Source organism: Marmota monax, unplaced genomic scaffold, assembly GCF_021218885.2.
Source record: "Marmota monax isolate L192 unplaced genomic scaffold, Marmota_monax_Labrador192_F-V1.1 WCK01_AAM20220418_F8-fsc00011, whole genome shotgun sequence".
Lineage (NCBI taxonomy): Eukaryota > Metazoa > Chordata > Mammalia > Rodentia > Sciuridae > Marmota > Marmota monax.
Window position 1 is genome coordinate 1474690 of NW_026693082.1, and position 14275 is coordinate 1488964.

Consider the following 14275-nt stretch of genomic DNA (forward strand, 5'->3'; position numbering starts at 1 on the left):
ATAATAGAAAACATTCTTTCTAACACCCTATAACCTAGAGATTTTAAGGTAAAATAGAGGAAATGTAAAGGAATTTTGAGGGAATTCATTCTTCATAGCCATTATTATATTTTTTTGCTTGTGGTGATTGAGAAGGGTGATAAAGAATTTCATTAACAAGATTAGTGGATAGATACCACTGGAGCTGGACATAGAAATAATATGTATAGCTCCTGGCTTCACGGAAGTTATAGTTTACCTTAGGAGACTGGGGGAAATTATAGATTTAAAAAAACTAAGAAAGAAATTCTGAAAGATATTATGATGGAAAAATAAAATTGAGGCAGCAGGTCTGTATTTTGATGGGATTAGTAATGCACATAAATACCTAGTGAACAAAATGATATCTGAAGGGAGAACTGAGTGTTCAGATATAAGAAGGAGTGTACCATGAACAAGGATGGTGGCTGTGTATACCAAACCTAGGGTCCAACAAGGACAAATTTCCTGTACTAGGAAGAACATGGACTGTTTAAGGACTGTGAGAAAAAAAAAAGTGTTCATTAAATTAACATGAGAGTGTTAAAAAGTGAAGTCAGAGAAAGGTTGGTCCTATAGAGTTGAATTTTTTAAAGAACAATATTGTATAATTTAATCTTCTTTTCTTCCTGAAAGACCTCTTTCCATATTGGGAGTGCTTAGAATGGATGGCAAAAAAAATACAGTTAGCAGTTTATCTCAGTAGGGAAGAAATTATGGAAGAGGAACAACATCTATAGGAGCTTATAATGTGAAAATAATCAGCATATGAAAAATATTTTTATAGTTGGTGCTGGGAATTGAACCCATTCTTTCTAAGCATGACCTCTACCACTGTACTACAACTCCGGCCTCATAAAAAGTATTTTCTCCCAGTCAACATATGTTGGCAAAGAATGGAAATTGAGGCTGTGAGAAAAGATTACTTAAAGAACAAATCCAAATAATAGTAAGCACAATCCGTATATTTCTAATAAGAAAAGATAACAAAACAAATAATGCAAATGTAAATAATTTTTACAACAAAAAAAATCACAAAACCAATGCACAAACTGAGGATGCATATGGACATGGGTTTACAGTGAAAGACCTCAATGAAAAAACACCTGCAAAAACTCTGGAAAAGCTAATTTTCATCTATTTTTCCATATTTGTGCTTTGCATTTGATGGAGAAAGCTTCTAATTACCATACAGATTTTAAATACTAACCAATGAATTTTTAAAAAGGGATGGGGTGCCGCAGTCTGGCTGGGCACAATTCACCGAGCCACTTATCAAGCAGAATCGAACTTTATTTTTAGAACACACAAGGCACCACAGGAGCTCTTCAGGAATTCCCTCAGAGCCCAACTGCCACCACTGGCTTCCCAGGAGCCTCTCAACCCCCCACGCCTCCTGCTCTGGAGGCCGATTGGCTGGGTCATGTGGGCGGAGCCAAAAGAGTCCCCCAATGAGCAGCTCTGTGGTCTGAAAGGGCAGGGAAACAGCCCAATGAGCATCATTGCAGAGGAGCCAATCAGCTGGAAGTTTGCTGGGGCCCCTTCAGCTGTGTCTCTCAACAATGGGGAGTGAGAAAGTTAAAATTAAGGAAAGAATAGATTAATTTGCAATAAGTTTGAAAGTAAAGGTAAAGGACAACATAATCTGAAGAGCAATGCAAGATAGGGAAGTTTATTGTTACTTTCCTGTTGCTTCTGGAACAAAATGCCACAAATTTAGTGTCTTATAGCAGCATACATTATTATCTCACAGCTCTGGAGTTTGAAAGTCCAAAGTGGATTTCACTGGGCTGACATGAAGGTGTCAGATGGATGGTGATCCTTTCTGGAGGCTGTATATGATAACTCCTTATCTTGCCCATTTCCTGTTCAGAAGGGCTCATTGTTTGCCAGCAATGGCAAATCAAGACGATTTTCACAGCATCTTTCTGACTCCCAGAGCACCAATCTGACCCCCAGAGCACCATTCTGACTCCCACAGCATCTACTCTGTCTCCCACTTCCACATTTGAGAATGCTTGTGATTACAGGGGTTCCAGAAGAATAATCAGGATTACCAATTTTAATTCCATCTGCAATCTTAGTCTTCCCTCTGTAACACAACACACTGCAAGGTTCTGACAAGGGGTATTGCCCCTAGGTATTGAAGCTAGGAGTATTCTACCACTGAGCTACATCCCATCTCGAGCCCTTTTTATTTTTTATTTTGAGACAGGTTCTCCTTAAGTAGCTTGGGGCCTCACTAAATTACTGAGGCTGGCTTTGAATTGCAATCCCTGTGCCTTAGCTTCCCCAGTGACTGGTTTAAGAGGTGAGCACAACAATACCCTACTAGAGGCAATTTTTAGTAAATGAAAATGAATAACATGTACAAGCAACTACTAAGAGACTTCGAACAGCTGACCAGCAACATAATTGAATTCAGGAATTGGATTTTTACCAGGGTCTTCCTTAACTGCCCAACCACCTGACATTTTAGTTTTGATCTTGTGAAATCATTAAACAGTGAAACTATCCAAGCCAAACTTGACCTCTGCCAAACTATAAACTGCAACATATAAATTTAAAAATGGTAATCGTTTTCCTCCTTCTTTATTTTTCCAAATTGCTTACTTTCCAATAAAGAATACACTTAAACAAATCAAAACCATTTCAATTATAATAATTAGATAATGTTCACTTTAAAATTAGGTCATAAATATGACTCTAAAATAGCATGGCTGTCATCTGTTGGTTTAATATTCAAAGGATTATGCAACACCAACTTAAACTAAAATGCTATCAATCTGCTGGATCATATTGATATAAAATCTTTTTCTTACTCAATGAACCATCAGTAGAAATTCATTCATAACCTCAGGTCATTATTCTTAATAGAGTGATAAAAATAGGAAGTGATAAAATTAATTGCTTTAAAGAAAAGAACTATTATTTCAAAACCTTAAATACTCAGGCAGTAAAACATTGCCAATCAGTGTCCCATGAATGCAACTTTTAGGCATATTGTCAAAAACATTTGAAAGAAATATTTTATAAAGAAAAAGAAAAACTCATCCTCATCCTACATATTTATCTGATATAATAGATGATGTTTGCAAGAGTTGTCAAGCCAGTTTATGCATTTTTAAATCTATATTCCAAATTCATTACAGGTGTCCGGAATATCTTGTTTATATAGATGTTAAGTCCCATTAACAACCATCTGCAAGTTTGAGATATTCATGCATTACGTAATGGCAATATTCCACGGAAGAATCTGTCAGATTATGAGGACAATGTTCTTTTGACAAGGAAATGTCATACCATAAATGTGTCATTTAGAATTCTACATTGAATAAGGTCATCACTGAGAGAGCATTTTTGTTTCCCTTTTTAGAAAATGACTTCATAAATGTCTTCATGTTTCTATGTTCTGATGTAAATGGCTTTTTTACTGAAACATGAACTTTTAGTAGGTCATTCATGAGCAGTCTTCCAAACTGAGGGCTATAGACCCCTCAGTCAGAGAGGCCAAAGCGCTCTCAGGAAAAGAAAATCATAATAAGAGCAAGAATATCAATCAAGAAAGGCTTCAAGAATGTTGATTTGTTACCATACTGATTTTTATTCTAAAACTATTGTTGAGTTCCTAGTATGCTCCAGGCATGATTTTATATGCATATTTTTTAAAATCAATAGTAAAAAATAATGATAATAATTGTCAATAGATAAAGAGATCCAAAGTGTTCTCTTTTCTAGAAAGTAGCTGTAGGGAGATGCAGCAAAGTTGTCAGGGAAACCATCCATTGGAAAGTATGAATATAAATTCTGAATAGTAAATATAAATTATGTAAAGGGAGATGAGAGATGAAATGAATGTCATTATGTACAGAAATCATTAAATAGCACCTAACAAATTGCAGAATTATTAGAACTGTTAGACAGTCTGGATTTAAATTCAATAAATGAATTATTAGAGACTTCTAACTTTGGGTATAATGATCACTTATGTCAATACAGTGCAGTTTGATGGAGTAATACCTGGAATCTGTTGTTCTGAGCTGCCAATATGACACTCTTTTATTCAATAGAATCCTTAAACTCACCTAGAATACAATTTTTCAACATGATTCCTAAGGCATAATTTGCATGTGATAAAAAATGTGTCCATTTTAAAGCACTATTTTACTTTTGACAGTTTTTCACATGCTGGAATTACTACCATCATATTCAAAGCATTTAAATATTCATCACCAGTGAGGCTTCCTTCTGCTCTATGATTATATACAAGTGAGTTCTTGGAAAGAAGTCTCCACAGGACTTTTGAATCTCTTTTTAACCTGTGAGGCACTGATTGCTCTTTGTTCCTGATTAACTTTTCAAAGGTTTTTAAAATACAAAACAAATAGTTTTAGAAGAATGAGAGCATACCTCCCTCAAAGGAAATGGCAGATACCCTGGCTGTCCTTTATAATGAAAGGTGTGTCTTCCACCAGGGGAGGATGAGCATGTATGTAGCCATTATAAAAGATTCAAGTTCCCTGCGCCTATCACACAACCAAGAGTGTGCAGGTATCACCCTCTTTTCCAAGCCATGTGAGAACTGGCACTCAGAAATCCTCCAGCCCAAATGCTCCTACTCTGCCTACTGCTCTTTTGTGGTGGTAATACACTTAACTTCAACCCAGAGCCAGGAGACTCAGGTCTTCCTCCAGCTTTCATGAAACAGTGGCAGGCAAAAATCATTAGCTTTCAAGAGGTAAAATCTTAAAGCCTTCAGTGTTTCCTTGTCAGTTTGAGGGACAATAATTGGATGCTGAAAGACACACGACAGTCTGGAAAATGAAGTTTGTGGGCTTACAGCCAGTAAATGAAATTTCAGGGCAACCAAGAAAGTAGGTAATGGATATTTCTATCAAAGTGCATGCCCACATAGGTGGTAAGTGGTCATCTGACTTACTGTCAGCTAATGAGAGGTAATTGGGGAGGGTTCAGGCCACAATTATGCATAATCATAACATAACATTAGAAAAGATGAATACATAAATAAAAATATTTGGAAATTTGTGTAGTTGAGTTATGAGCTTCTGCCACACCACATGAAACCACAAGTACAGATGCTATTTGACTTACAATGGTGTTACACCCTGATTAGCAAATCATAAAAAAGTTAAAAATATTGCAAATCAAAACTGTATTTAAAACAGCAAATTTACTGAGTATCATCATAACATAACCTAGCCTACCTTAAACATGCTCAAAATCCTTACATTACAGTTTTGCAGTAATCTTCTAACACAAAGACTATTTTTAATAAAATTCTATCTCCTGTAATTAATTGAATGTCTGTATCCCAGAATGCTGATAACCTAGTGCACTGTCGAGTGTCGGCTGTTTACTCTCATGATCACTTGCCTGAGTAGAAGAAGCAGCTCACTGTCACTAACCAGCTTGGTGAGAGAAATTATATGGTGTTACTATTAGCCCAGGGAAAGGTCAAAATTCAAAATATAAAGTATGCTTTTCGCTGAATGCTTATCACTACACCGTCATAAAGTCAAAGTTATAAGCTGAACTATTTCAAGTGGTGGGCCATCGGAGTAGCTGAAGCCTGTGAAACCACTCTCTTCCTCTGTGCTCCTTCTGATCCTTCCCCTTCCTCTACCCTGATTTCAACCTCCTTAAGGACAAAGATAATTATAAGTGCAGTTGAGGTTCCCTGTGCCCGAGTAAAATTGAAGATTGTACAGATTGTGCTGGGAAATTTCAAGGAGGGTCAGACTTGAGCATATAGCTGCATTGGAAATGAGCACTGCAATCAATTAGGGAAGGAATAAGAACAGAATTAAGCTCACAGGGCTTGTGCAGGGTTCACAGAAGAGAGGTGAAGTAAGAAGAACTTGAGGGTAAGGTCATTTGGGCCAATTACGTGTGCTGTTTTTGTTTTCTTTCTACAACTTTCATAATGTGAAGTTGGAATTGGTATGTTATTTATATGAACTTCTCAGTCTCATCATTGCCAGAGAGCATTTTTCTGACTGTGAAGGTAACATAAAGAAAAATTCTAGGGAAACACATTAATTCCTCCCCAGTTGCTTTCCTGTCCCCATTCAGGTGGTCCAACAAAATTACTATACAATCCCAGAAAAAGACAGGTAAACCCGTAACTTTGTCTGAGGACATAAAGTATGTAGTGACAGAAAACACAGTAAGATATGCAACGTGTCAATATAGTGGATACCTAGATGGTTATAACAGGCTATTAGGAATTGAAGGCTCCAAGTGGATTATCTCCTATTATATTTATCTGTTTCTTTTACAATCCTGGTTGCTTCAGGTATTGAGAGTATGGTTACACAATTACAAAAACTTGAAGGTTCTTAGTATTTTAGATATTGCCAAGACTTTTTTTTTTTTTTTTAATTTTTAACATAGTTGGAAACACAAGATGAAGACCAGTTAGGAAGGGAGTTTAATATGGATTGTGGTTTGGTTTCTTTGGGGTCATTTAATATAATTTTGTTGTCACTTCCCTATGTGAATAAGTCTCAGACATGTCATTGTTCTTCACAGTATTCTTATTGCATCTTTCTATGTAGGAGATTGATTAAAAATGAGTATTACTTGGTTGTAAATTTTTTCTCCCATTAGTTTCATGTGCTATTGCTACTTTTTTATCTGTTGATCTCCAAATTGATATCCTAAAGTTTTATCTCATTCTTTCCTGTATTTTAATCAGTAGGAAAATTTTGTAGGTTCATGGAACAAAGTCAGTAATGTCACTGAAGAAGGGACACTGACGCTAATAACTTCATATTTTCATGTTTTGAGATTAAGTTGGTTAAAGTAGATATATTATGTTTTATTCCAAAATATCTATATAGTCTAGTTTCCATTTTTTTCTGAAATGTTTTTAAACTATAAGATTATACCCCCAAATAAGATTCATTTTCAAAGCATCTATTTTCATTTCATATTGCCTTTCATCTCAGGATCTAACAGCATTTCACAGCTTTTCATGATTTGCCAGAGGCTCAAGATGAGTCCAGTCTGTACTCATGCCTATGACACCGTCTGCCCCTTTTTAATGAACACCCATAGCTTTACTACTGTGGAGCAAAATTCTTGACCTGTTATTATAAAAACAAAACATTCATTTGCTCAGGAGTAACCATACAGCTTCCACTGTCCCTGCTGGTTAGAAAAACATCTAAAGTCTAAAACAAAATTACTTTGTAGAATAGTTTCTAAAAACTTCATTAATCAAATATGAGGTTAAATAAAAGATTGTAACCATTTTTAAGTTCTTTCTCACAGGGAACTTTTTAAAATTTTCTAATGGTTCTTTTTTCATTATGATTATTATTTCAATATAGATTTTTATACACTCATTAAATGTCTTTGCAACAACCTTCTTGAATTTTTGCCTGAGATGTTTATTATGAAGACTTCACACTTTCTACATATAAAACACATGCTTTGGGACAGGAAAGAGAATGAACGTCAACATTTCTATCACTTCTCCAGTTGTGCTCCCAAGAAAGCGAAGAGGCATGAACTTGTTACCCACTACCTGGTTACTTTTCCAATTATCATAATTCAAAGTCTTACTTTGTGAAGTATATGAAACTATAGCAATCAGAATCCCTGGCACAATTAAGTACTTGATAGTAACTGTTTATGGTTACCCTTAATATACAGATGACACATGATTTAATATATTTAGGATTATGCAAATAAAAAAGATTCATTCCCTATTCATAAAAAGGTGATAACATGAGGTAGGAAAGACGAAAAATATATAATATGCTGTCATGTATAATAGTAATTATAATCTAAACAAATTGTATTTTATAAAAATAACAAAAATATCAGTAGTAATTGTGATGAATGTGTAATTTCAGTCATCATTATGTGTTGGTAATCATGCCAATACTTATAATCCATTTGCTTGTTCAGTCTACCCATGGTTAAGGAATTTAATTAAACATTAGTACTGTGTATTCCCTTTATTTCTACATTGGAACATTTGAGAAAACCAGCAAATGTCTCAATCTTTGTTTGTTTGTTTATGGTGCTGGGGTTTGAACCCAGGGCCTTGTGCATGCGGGGCAAGGCAAGTGCTCTACCAACTGAGCTATATCCCCAGCCCAAATGTCTCGATCTTAAGGTCATATATTATTTTAAATAAATATTAATAATCCCTTCTCCAAGAAACTCATCAGGGTTTCTTGAGTAAAAGTGCTTTTTGTTGCAAAAGCAGTTCACAAATGCCAAGGTAATGCAAAACTATGCAAGCGTCAATTAAATTATTAGTTAGGATTTATGAAACCCTCTCTCACATGCAAATATGAATCAGGGGATCACAAAAGGATGTCATAAATAAGAGCAGATTATATACTGAATTTGTAATGGAAAATCTATGTAAATGTTGAAACATACTACATGGCCTTGTTAAATTCAATAGGATATATATTATGGAATTATTGCTCTCTTATAGAAAGGGAAGTGACCTTGTAAATCGGCCAAGGAGAGAATGGGCTGAGGGAAGCAGAACTTACATGGAAAAGTTGAAGAGAAACTATGGGGGGCTGCAACTCAAAAGAAGATTCATTTTGTGTGGCTGATGTGAGACAGGTCAAGCTGGGAACCCCAGCACTCTGTAGCTGCTGTGTAAGAAGAACTAGAAGCCAAGGCAGCCTGGTAGATGGTGGTTTCGGGCACCCTGTCTCCCAGACGCAGGTGTCTTTTGTGAATAAGATTATTCCATATTCAGAGGTGTTTCTAGGATACTATGAAAATGATCCTTCTTGAAAACTAAAAAAATAATTCCTATAATAGCTAATATAAAAGAAGCATATTTGTGAATATATATATATGTACATATGTATATTACCCTTAATATACAGATAACATGGTGCTGTTAAATGAGGAATGAGATTGAGATCTTTATTCCTATCTATTCCCAAAAATAAGCATATTTGTGAATATATATGCACATATGTATATTACTCTTAATATGTATATGTATATAATATGTAATTTTTAAATCCTCAAAACATAATGAACTAAGGTAATTGTTATTATTACTTTAACATTAGAGATGGATTAATGGAACATTAAAACTGAGATACTTGCCCAAGTTCAGGCAACTAGTATATGTTTCAAATAAAGAATTTAAATAATAAGCCTGGTTGATTCTAGAAATGGTGTTTCTTACACATGTACACACACACACACACACATACACACACACACAAACACAGAGTGGCAATAAGATAATGAAGAGTGATGGCGATTATCTACAAGTTAAAGCAATAATTTATATGTAGGGGGCTAGAGTTGGAAACTTTTAGATTGCAACTTTATTGGAAACTATTCTTTTCTGACTTAATATCAGTGTTGTGGGCTTCTTGACATTCAATGGAAATCCCAGAGGACAAGTTGGCAACTTTCAGATACGGTGCAGGAATGAATTAGACACAGATACACGCCTTCAATTTCAACATTTTAATTAATTGTAAAGTACAACAACAGCAAAACACAGTGATTCAAACTGTGAACTTTGAAAAATTTTTATAGAGATTTTCTTTTATATTTTCCTTCCTTTATTTATTTATTTATTTACATGGTGCTCAAATAAATCTTCTGAATAGTGAAAGGTGTGAGTTGGAAGGGACATTTATTATATAGCATATGATTTGAGGAGAGTTAAGACACAGATTGTACTACCAAAAATTGTTTCTTTTAACATGTGGATTAGAAGATGTATACATTTATCCATTGTGATGTGTAAACTACTTTTCTTCAACTTATTATTGTCAACTCTCAAGGCTCTATTGATTTCCTGAATATTTATTGTTATGATCCTATTTTGCTTATTTCCTTTGTCAGTTCTGTTTTTCACTTGAAATTACCATGGCCTGTCATGGTGTTGTTAAATGAGAAATGGGATTGAGATCTTTATTCCTATCTATTTCCAGAAAGAAAACTTAAGAGCTTCATGACTAAACAGCATCTCATACTGTGGAACTCTGTCCTGAACAAATAGAATATTGCAGTTGACACTGACGCTCTCTCTATAAATTTTTTTAGCCATGATTGACAAAAAAATATAATGGGATTTACAGAAAACAAAATTCTCAGTTATTCAACATTAATGAACTCAGAGAAATGTTGAAAAATTGGATGCTTGTTGCATGTGGAAGCACCTAACTCTGTTTCTTCAAAGATAACAGCATTGCACCTCCAGGAACTGGCCCTGCCTTTCTCTCCTCCCACACTATGGTGTTTGCATGCTTTGAATCCACCCTGGCAAAAAGGGTGTCATCCTTCTGCAATAAAAACAACTGAACCACTCATAACATTTTAGCAAGTTACAGTGAAGTCATAATGCTTTTATCATGCATGTTAAAACCTTATTTTTAATTATTTGAAAACTTAGGTGTAAAATTAATTAATAATTTTACTTAAAACACTTCATTTGCATATGTCTATAAACTTACAATTAATTTTAGAGTCTCTAAACATAATATTTTAATAACAGTAGAAATATTTTATAGCTTCTAAACATAATATTTCTAATGACATTATAAAATGTTATTAGAGAACAAAGTTCTCTTTATAACAATAAAAGATGATTAAAAGTAAATTTGTAACACATGTTCAATTTCCTCTTATTTGGCTCTCATGTTATATATGTGTGTGTATATATGTGTACATACATATTATTCTTACATATACTCATATATGAATGTGCATAATAACAGAACTTTTTATTTATTAAACTGTCTTGGATGTTAGCACTGTTTATTTCTGATGTGAACTTAACAAATGGTGTTATATTCCTTGACCTGTATACCACGATAAAAGCTAATACTTCGTAGGAATAAAAAAATAACGAAAGAAAGAAAATGTTTATGTTATTGCAGTTTTGTATTAGTAAATTTAGAAATATGCAGCTAAGTAAATTTCCAGTTAGATTTAAATTGTTTATATGTTAATTTGCACTTTATAATTTTAAGATATTACTGATTTTTCTTATTTATTGTAAAAACAGCCATCTTTTCTTTCACCCACTAATAAAAACAGGAAAGTTTATGGTTTTTGTCCTTTGAGGGGGTGTTTTCCCTCATAATTTAATTGTCTTTGTTGTTTTAACTCAGGTCTCAAATGTGGTTGTGAAAGCTAAAATATTATACAAATGTCATATATATTGGAGCGAATTTTTGTAGCAGCTTCTACCTAATAAGGAGAAGTAGAATCTGAAAATCATAATTGAGTAAGATAAATTCTCTAGGCTGATGAAGGTTATTTTTCTGCTTAGCACATGAAAACACCTTTTGTGAGAGTTTTATTAAGTATCTGAGTCTTTTCTCATACTGTGGAAAGAAAAAGAAAATCAGGTTTTCTGCTTTTTCACTTTTTGTCCTGTTCCTACAACAGGGCAAAACTATGTAAAGAAATATATCTGGCCATAATGTCTAGTAGGGAGGAAATGGGCAAAAGCCTAGGGAAAGTCAGGTTATGAATTAATTTTATTTATTTCTAGCTATTCCAATCAGGGTAAGATTTAAAGGGCCACAAAGCCAAGTGTAGTAACAGCATAAATTTCCATCAAACCTGACCCAGTGAAATTTCTTCAGGAACCCTTTTCTTTATTGCTTGCAGCTTTCTTTATGGACCGCCAAGATTTTCTGTGTCAATATACAGTGTGATCTATGTAATGCCTCCTAAATAAGTAATTTTAGCTGTTTTTAAAGGTAAGAAGTCCTTTTAAAATTCAAAGAGGGGGAAATCTTTAAATTGACAATTACAAGAGAAATATAGAAAACAGTGGTCCAATATCATTGCAGAAAATTCAGGATTATTGTGGCAAATTCTTAGCTCAAATTCTCTGTCCCTAATATTGCATGCTATCCTGAAATGGCAGGTGGAAAGTGATGACTGTGTTTCCTTAATTCTAGCACTTTTGCCTGTGGCGTAGATTCTGCTAAATATATTCAAATGCAGAAACACATAATGTTAAAAGATATCTATGGGCAGTCACAGTGGATCTTGTAGGCAGAAACATGGATTGCTATGGGTTAGCTATTGCAGAAGTTCTGTTTTTCATGCCCTAGAAATTTATATTGTGAGAGCAAGTCTGAGAAGGCCAGGAGGTCTCTGATACAAATATATGATAGTTGGGGTTTACTTTTAGTTTTACCTGTAGCATTTAAGCGTCATTCTTTGATCTCCAAAGATAATTGGAAATGTTTCCAGTATTCTGTATTTAATCATTACCTGCTTAAATGAGCTATGTTAAAATTTCCTGTCCCCAAATTCATGCCCTAAACAACATAATAATTGATAACAGAGGATTTGTAGGCAATAAAATTAATGGATACAGGAATTCAGGTTGTTTTCTTAATTCCTTTGTTGTGTTTATAAGTGGTAATAATCAAGTTACCATTAGAATAATTGATTCTGGTGATTTATATCAGCAGGATACAAGACATCCTGGACAGGTGGATTGATGGGTGTAACAATGGAAAGGTTTTTGTTGGATTACTGAATAGCTCTAGAAATAGACTAATTTGACAGAAGAGCATAAAGAATACAAAGGCTAAGATGACTAATGGCACCTAATTCTGATGCATATTATAAAGATAAACAACTATAATCTCTAGACAAGTTTTCTACTCAGGACCTAGCTATATTAACTTTTTAATGAGTACTACAAAATTTCTTTTATCAACTAAAACAATTGCGTTCTCATAACTAAGAATTTGATTCTAGAGAGTCCATGCTTGTGAGTTATTTAATTATACAAGCTGTATTCAAAGCTTCACAAAATTGAAAAGAGAAATTTAGAACATTAATTCAGGAAATTTGGAGTCCCATATGATAGAACAATAGATTCATTAAAATTTAGAAAATTTTGATACCCAGAAGTCGCCCCAAACTGTTTTATCTAAGAACTAATGGACCTCTTTCTCTATATAATGATGCCTTTTTCATTTTTTTTAAAAAAGTATCACTGGCTACCTCACTTAAAGTACTTAATATCTTATTCACAATTTCACCACCCCATTTCCTGTGTGTCCATTGAAAGAGCCAAGTCTCAGCCTAACACATAAACTAATGACAAAGGAAAACTCAGAACTAAGAGTTGCGTGCTCTGAAAACCAATATCATCAAAATTTCAATTTTAAAATTAGATAAAGTAAATAAATTTTGAGCATACAAGATTTACAAAAACATGTGCACTTTAAAAAAAACCCTGTTTTCTAGATGTATTGCATCAAAATCTCTGCCTCTATGAAAATAATAACATATCTTGAGGAACCTGCCACTCTTGGCATCATTATAGAGAAAAGAAGGATTTAGAAGCGGTGGTTTTTAATCCCCCTCTCAATTGCTTTACCCCAATTTGGCCTGTTCTGATATCACATGGTGCTTAGATGCTATAAAAGAATCATTATAATCCAAATCAGATGGTGTAGCCAACTGCACTAGTTGCCATTTCAGTAATATTCCCTTTGGTGGAGAAAATCAAAACAGTCCCCAGGACTCTGGTTTGCAGTTATTGATTGACAAATGTTTTTTGTTTGTTTGTTTGTTTGTTTTTTCATATAGCAGTAAAATAAATTTAATTTACCTTAACAGTTCAGGAAGTGTACCTTAATTGTTTTATCTTGGTACCACAATTCTTTAGATTTATTCTACAATATATTCATAAGGAATTTGAGAATTCATGCTGATTTATACTTACTCTGATAGGGTTCTGTGAAACTGATTAGGCAGGAAATGTGAAATATATGAGGGGTATTTCTAAAACATCTTTGTGCTAGAGGTTAGAATACACATCCATTATTTCAGGTTGGCCACCTCTGTGACCCACCACTCTAGAGGGTATAGTTGTCTGGAGCATATCAGGATGTCTTCTCCAAATTAAAAGCCAACTAAATATACCACATGTCTCATGGACTCAGAAAGTACTTTATGATCTGTGTTTTTTTGGCAACATAACCACATTCAGTTTTGTCACTCTTATCAAGTGGGGAATTATATCTGCCAAAGGATATAGATATGTTAAATGAGATGTTTGGACTGCCTTTTTTTGTACATTATATTCCACCTTCTTATTGCTGGAACAAAGGAGGGTAGAGCAAGAGAGAAAGAATGCTCTGTCATTGGAAATACAGAGTAACAGAACAGGGAGAAATTAAAAAGAAGGAGAGAGGGAAGGGAAGGATAATTATTGGACTGTTTGAACTGAACAAATATGATTGGA